Raw genomic sequence first — 7583 nt, forward strand, 5'->3', positions numbered from 1 at the left:
AGTCTTTCTGCTGACAGGTTACTCTTCCTAAGGCGCAAGTCCCCGCATGATACGTCCCTGCTCAAGGATAACCATGGTTTCCCTGTTTTGCACCAAAGTCCAAACTTTTTTGGAGATATGCACACACACACACACACACACACACAATTTTTTTTTCTTTTCTTTTCTTTTTTTTTTTTTTTTTTTGCTATAAGATGCGTGCACTTGCCAGATAGAGAAATTATCCTTAGGGGGGATGGCCACCCACAATCTCTTCTTTTCCTTCACTCTCCTCTTGGGATTTTGGACACACATGAACCCGCATCCAGTGTATTTTTCAAGCTGTGAGGTCCAAGAATCAAACCTCACAGTTGGGCATGTGGTATCCAGCTTTCTTAACCTCTGGACCACCTGATGGTTCAAGACTTTCTATTAATAGATTTTTGCCTAAATTTCTAATCTCAGATGCTTAAAGGTCCAGAAGAAAAGGGCTATCTGCCATTTTTTAATACAACTTGCCCTTTTCTGCCTTGGTGCCCTTCTCTGGCTCTTCCCTCTGTATTGCATGCTCTTCCTTTGTGGCAGCCTGCCGAAATCCTACCCATCTCACACAGCTCAGTGCAAAAGCATTGTCTTGCGTGGAGCTTTACTCAAACTAGATTGACTCACCTTCTTAAGTGTTGTCCTAAGACTTCATGTCTGTATCAGGCTGACTCCACATGACGTATTTTTGTGTCCCCTACCAGAGTCTGAGCTTCTGCAGGGCTGGGGTCGTGCTTGCTTGCTCAAAGCACTAGCACTGGAGCCTGTCGCATGGGTGACATGCAGTGGATACTGGTAGGGCAGAATTGCAGTGCTCGGCTGGAGCTCTGTGGAAAAGAACCAGTTGGGAATTGAATCTAAAGGTGAACAGCTCATGGAGTGGCCTGCTGGCTTGCATTTGGAAAGCTGGGGTGACCATTTACACCACTCCTGTTGCAGACGTCACTTGAATATAAAACAGTAGGTCTAAGACTCCCACCCAAACAGACTCCCTTCTGGGCTTGTTTTGAGGAACTACAAGAGATAATAGAGTGATACAAAAAAAATTGCTGTCATATATTCCTTATTTATTTTTTTAAAAAGGTTTTTGGCTTAGAATGCATGAGCTCACTGGGGAGAGAGAGACAGAGACAGTGAGAGGGAAAGTGAGAAATCACCCCCCAGGGAGGATGACACCGCTGCAATCCCCTCCTCCATTCTCCTCCTGGAATCTTGGGCACACATGCACCCACACCCAGAGTGATTTTCAGGCCACTGGGTCTGGGACTCGAACTGTGATCGGCCATGTGGGAGTCCAGCAATGGAACCATTACGCCATCTACTCACCTATATCCCTTATTTATTTTAAGACTTTAAATTTGAGTGGTCATGAAAATAAAAACTTTGGGTGGGGGAAAGGTGGAAGTATTTGAAAGTAAACTTGAAATAACCTAGACAGGAACCAGCCGTTGGCGTAATGGCTATGTTGCTGGACTCCCATGTAGTCGACTGCAGTTCGAGTCCCAAATCCAGTGGCTTAAACTCACTCTGGGTGTGTGTGCGTGTGTGCCCAAGATCCCGAGAGGAGAATGGAGGAGAAGGGATTGTGGTGTGGCCATTCCCCCTGGGGGGTGATTTCTCGCTTTCTGTCTCTCTGTCTTTCTGGCAAGAGCATGAACCCTATAGCAAAAACCTCTCAAAAACAAAATATCCTAGACAAAATACTCATTTTTCAGATGAAGAACCTCCACCCCGGAGAAGCCAGTCGGCTTGCCCGATGCCACACAGCAGGTGTCGGATGGGACGTAGACTGCCCCGTTTCTCAGTCTGCTATTTTCCTGCACCAGCACTCTGGCTGCCCCTGGTAATGACACCTTTAGATCCCAAGGTCACATCTAATTTGGGGAAAGAAGAGGATGTCAGGGATACATGTGGATTTATGTGCAGCTGATCATTTAATGCTTGTCATCATAAAATTAATTCTTATGCAACCCAAGGAAGACATGCAGTCAGTCCTCAAAGTTTAAATTCTTCACATCTTTCCATCAGTTATTTAGATTTTCCCTTTCTCTGCCTATTATCACATTTCCTGAGGAATGACAACACGGCTTTTCTAATTTTCCATTGGGACCATGCAGGTGGTCATTCCCCCTCCAATTTCTAACTGGCTTGATTGGATTGGAATAGATAAGGTCTCAGACCCTGGGCTGTTGAAATGCCCTTTGTTTGTGGACTACAAGCGGTCATTCAGCTTACCCATTCATTATGGGACCCTACTTTTTAGAGTTGCAAGGTTAAGGCCTGGGGCAAAATGAGCGTGGAAGGAAACATTAAGCACGGAGGTGTGCTGTGTTTGTGTTCATTCCAATCCACTTTCACCTCCCTCAGCTGGTGAAGGTTATGACTACAGCCCAATTCTCTAGTGACTCACTCCAGGAAAAGAACATGTGATGAGAACCTGGGCCCCATGGGACTGCTTGCCAGGAGTGCCAGGACAGAGATGGCATTGTTCAGGGAAGATTCAGGAAGTCAAACATCCGGAGACAAGTGTGCATGGTCAACTCACCCCACAGGATGGAGAAAAACATATTTTTTTTCCCCACTGATCAATCTGTATATTTACTTCTGCAAGGGCACTCAGAGGACTTCTAGAATATTTCCTTTGGTTTTGTTTTTCTTTAAAGAATTATTTTATTGGGAACCAGCAGTTAGCATAATGGCTATGTCGCTGGACTCCCACGTAGTCGACTGCGGTTCGTGTCCCGGACCCGATGGCTTAAAACTCACGCCGGGCACGTGTGCATGCGTGCCCAAGATCCCAAGAGGAGAATGGAGGAGAAGGGATTGCGGCGTGACCATCCCCCCTGGGGGGTGATTTCTCGCTTTCTGTCTCTATGTCTCTCTCTGTCTGTCTGGCAAGCACACATGCCCTATAGCGAAAACTTCTCCAAAAAAAAGAAAAAGAATTATTTTATCTAACTTTATTTATTTATTTTATTTTGACCAGAGAGGGACAGAGCAAGGGAGAGAGAGAGAAAGTGAAAGAGCAAACTGCCAGGTCCAAGATTCGAACCATGGCCAGCCATGTGGGAGTCCAGCACCCTTAACCACCATGCCACCTGCTGGCCCTGCTTCCTTTGGTTTTAAATAAAGCATTCTGATGAGCCAGGAAAGGTCAAGGGGACCAGTATCCCTGGAGAGATTTTACCTGTTGTCACATTTAATTCCATTTCTCCAGCAGCCCTTTCAGATAGACATTTACCCCCACTCTCATTTTACAGATGAGACAAATTAGGCATGCAGAAGGTAAGGATGTTACCCAGGCCTATCTGGCTACGATGCGGCAGATCCAGGATTCAGACCTGAATCTGCGCTGATTGAAGTTGAAGTGTATTTCCAATGTCAAAAGAGAGCCTCTTTCCTGCTGGTGCCCAGGCTTCCTCCAAGACCAGAGCTGTCTAGCAGCCACTGCTGAATGTGTGTTCCACAAGCTTCATCACTCCCAAACACATCTGTGCTCTGACCCCTTTCTCTCCATCTACCCGTCTTTCAAGACACACGAATTCCAGTTTCTCCATGGAGACTTCCTCCTGATCAAGCAGTCCCAAGAGATTGTGCTGGGTTCTCTCTCTGTCTCTCCTCTAATCCTCTCTGCTCGCGCTCCTGGCTGAGCCCTTCAACAGGATATAATTGCTCATATAAACTTTCACACACGTAAGTAAACTCCCAGCTGTCTTCTAAACCCCTCCTGGGCACGAACAATGCCTCTGTCAAGCCCTGAGAATTCTTAGAGTAATGAATAACACCAAGTAGTTGCTGGGGAATACATATTGATCGACTACCGGTTAGGTTTTAGGAGAGCCTGTGGACGTGCTTGCTGCGATGGTGGTAAGAGGAAAGGCATAAAAAGCTCACAGACAGGGAGTTGTCTCTGGCCGAGATCATCTCTGCACCGTTGCCTGTAATCCACCCCCTGGACCTTCCTGGGTGTTTCAGGAGACTGACATTGCTCTGCACTGAACCCAGGCCTCCAGCCCTCTGCCAGTTTCAGGGAGGGTAAAGCACCCTGCCCACCATGTTCTGGGGCCCAGCTGAGTGGTCGGGCTTCCCGGCATCCTCAGTCCCTGTCTTTTCCAAACTTGGCATGCTCCTTCCCAGCTCCTCCCCACGAGTCCATCTCTCAGCTGCACCCCAGGGTCTCGGTGAGGAAGGCCTGAACACCCGGGTCATTGACATCTCCATTAACCTCCTCTAGCTGAGGATTTGCCTTCACAAATCGCCTGATTGCTTCTCTCCTGGGATCTGGCCTGTTTTCTTTTCCTTTAACTTACTTCCCCTTCTTCCCTGTGTGGTCTGCTACCTCGAGATCTTTGAGAAGAATGCTGATGTGAGAGCACCACCCTCACACGGCATGTCCGCCAACCCTCCCCATGCTCCCCAGGCCCCTGGGGCATGTGGGGCCTCTGCAGCACCACCCCTCCACACAGCGTGCCTTTCTCCTCTCTGAGGCTGTCTCCCGCTGCCACGCTGCCCCACTTGGGGCATCCAGAGATGTCCTCTTTAGGCCCAGTGGGCTCTGCCCACACCTGAGTGCCAGCGTGGGCCTGCAGGTCTGAGCATGTGCCTGACTGTTCCCCAACCCGTGAGGGCCTCAAAGATGCCATCACTTCTTACCTTGGTTTGTGCTATCTAACTTTGTGAATGTCACATAGCAGGTGTTTGGTGATGACGAATCGAACAAGCACAAATTTCATTGGTGGACATGGTGGGTCGATGGTCTTGGTTTACCCACTGAAAACATTCCACACCTCAGATCCATCTGGCGTTCACAGTTTCGTACTTAAAGCATGCGCGCGGAGGCAGAACACAGAGCAAGATGGAAGAGCCAGCCACCCATCTACACCATGAGGACCGAGCTTGGGAAGGCCTTGCTCCGGGTTTGCTGTTCAAGAGCGTGAGTAACTGGCTCCGACTGACCTGGACTCTGGTTCCCTGCCTGCAGCTCCGCCTCTGTCCTGCCTGTAGAGTAACCATGCGCTTCGTAATTCAGACTGTCTTGTCCCCAATTCTCTCTTAGCAGTGAAGTTTGTGCTTGGGGTACTATCCCCCAGTTAGCCCTGGGGAGTCCTCCTGGAATGTGTGCCCGGATGCACGCGTCCCATTAGGTCCTGCCCGATTCACAACCTCAGTGGTGCAGCTTTTCCCATAAAAGCATTAGGGGTGGGGACCAGCAGTTGGTGTAATGGCTATGTCGCTGGATTCCCATGTAGTCAACCACAGTTTGAGTCCCGGACCCAGTGGCTTAAACTCATGCCGAGTGTGTGTGCGTGCATGCCCAAGATCCTGAGAGGACAATGGAGGAGAAGGGATTGCGGTGTGGCCATCCCAGTAATTTCTCGCTTTCTGTCTCTCTGTGTCTCTCTGTCTTTCTGGAGAGCACACGTGCTCTATAGCAAAAACCTCACTAAAAGAAAAAAAAAAGCCAAACTTACATTGCGCCTGCCCAGCCATGCCATTGCAGGTGATCTGCAGACTGACAGGAGCAGTTCTGGGTTGTCCTTGCCAGCATCATTCTTGTCCAACCTATTAGCTTGTCACTGTTGTTTTTAACTAACAGCTGGTGCCTCATGGAAAATTTCGCTTTCACTCATCACTGTTTCATCTATCTTCTAGTTGGTGAATTTCCTCTTCTTCATTAGCAGGGACACTTGCTGGAAATCTAGATCTCTGTTGCTTAGTGGTTTCCTATGTTTCTTCTGTTCATAACCCACCTGGAGTCAGGATCTTGTCTCTGTGACAGAACAATTGGTTGTTATGGCAACGAAGGCACCACCCCAGGCAGCAGGCCTGGCAGGAGAGAAGCAAAGTGGGGGTGGGGTGGGGAGGGGAGGGTGGACAAGCAGGGAGGTGTTGCAGGAATCCTGAGGGTCATTTTTTTCTTCTTTTTAAAGACAGGGTCTCACTGTGTCACAATCCTCCTGCCTCCACCTCCAACTGGGATTACAGGTGTGCCCCACTAGGCCTGAAGTGTCTTAGATAGTCTTGCTACATTGCTCAGGACAGCCTCAAGCACATAATCCTCCTGCCTCAGCCAGCCGCTGGGATTACAGACACACACCACCGTGCCCGGCCTTCAGGATGGACAAGGAACCAAACCTGGACCTCCTGTGTGGTCCCAGCCTGCGGAACATAGCATCTGGGCAGCACATAGCACCATGGCTGGGTGACGAGCTAGTGACTGACCTTTCTAGGCCACAAAGGTCTCTATCCCCTCTTCCTACTCACAGTTGTATGTATCTCTGTGTGTGTGCGTGCGCGTGCGCGCGTGTGCATGTCTGTGTGAGACTTCACTCATCCACACCTCACCCACTGGGAAAAGGGCCCCTGTGTCTGTGACACTGAGAAGAGGCTGTGGTGTGGGGCAGGGAGGTGAGCTTCTGCGTGTGCACGTGCCCAGCTGAGAGAGCCGTGGGCACGGAGGGGCTGGCCTTGCCTTTTCCCACCCTCTGGGCTGTTTGAGTGCAGGGTGAGGGAGGGAGCAGGGGTGCTGCATGGGGGTCCCTTACCAGGCAAAGCACAAAATAAACACCAGGCTGGCTAACCACCCAACAGGGGCGCTGGAGCCCAGGCAGGAAGGCGTGGGAAGAGCTGGCCCTGGTCTTTGGTGGCTAGAGGAAGGGCCTCTGTTGGGACACGCCATGAAGAAGCTGCCCACATCCCACTCAGCCCCTGCCTCGCCACCCCAGTGCCCGGCTGCAAAGACAACCTTGATCTCCTCATCCTGCCCAGGAGGACGAGCAGGGAAGCCTGGAGAAGTCCTTCTGCCTCTGAATGCTGCAGCCTGGCCTATGGCCGGGGCTTCCATTCCCCAAGAAATGAGGATTTGATTTTTTTATTTTTAACTAAACAGCATTTTATTTCTTTAAAAAATTGCTAAATTTTAAAAAGATATAAGGCATGTGCTCACCGGGGAGAGAGTGAGAAATCACGCTCCCCGGGGCAGTGGGGGGAATGGGGAGGGTCAGGGAATGGCCACGCCACAATCCCGTCTTCATTCTCCTCCCAGATTTTGGGAACACATGCACACATACACCCGGCGTGTTTTTCAAGTTACCACTGAGTCGGCCATGTGGGATTCAGCCACCTTAACCCCTATGCCACCCAGCTGGCCCAGAAATGAAGAACTGGGTAGAGAATATTGTAGACCTTTCCCTTCATCCTTCCCTCCCTTCTCACTCTCTTTTTCTTTCAAGCCTATCCTTTCATTGCCTCCATGAGAGACAGGAGTTGGGGGGAGGGGGAACCCTCCACAGGGCCTCCGTTCTTTTTTTTTTTTTTTTAATTTCTTTAACTTTTTTTGGGGGAGGAGAAGTTTTTGCTGTAGGGCGCATGCACTCGCCAGAAAGACAGAGAGAGACAGAGAGATAGAAAGCGAGAAATCACCCCCAAGGGGGGATGGCCACACTGCAATCCCTTCTCCTCCATTCTCCTCTCTGGATCTTGGGCACGCACGCACGCACGCCTGGTGTGAGTTTAAGCCACGGGACTTTAATCAGCCAGGACTCAAACCACGGTTGGCCACA

At 49.9% G+C, this 7583-nt stretch overlaps 1 long non-coding RNA gene across 1 annotated transcript in view; it reads right to left on the reverse strand.

Moving 5' to 3' along the window:
• LOC102484697 (uncharacterized) overlaps positions 1-5782 on the reverse strand; it is a 17053-nt gene extending 11271 nt beyond the window's left edge. Inside the window, exons 1-2 of the long non-coding RNA XR_336426.2 lie at positions 5493-5782; positions 649-848 (exon numbers count right to left, since the gene is read on the reverse strand). This is a non-coding gene — a long non-coding RNA (uncharacterized LOC102484697). The remainder of the gene's footprint in view (positions 1-648; positions 849-5492) is intronic.
• Positions 5783-7583: the final 1801 nt, after the last annotated feature.

The sequence above is a fragment of the Tupaia chinensis genome, unplaced genomic scaffold, assembly GCF_000334495.1.
Source record: "Tupaia chinensis unplaced genomic scaffold, TupChi_1.0 Scaffold138517_1, whole genome shotgun sequence".
Lineage (NCBI taxonomy): Eukaryota > Metazoa > Chordata > Mammalia > Scandentia > Tupaiidae > Tupaia > Tupaia belangeri.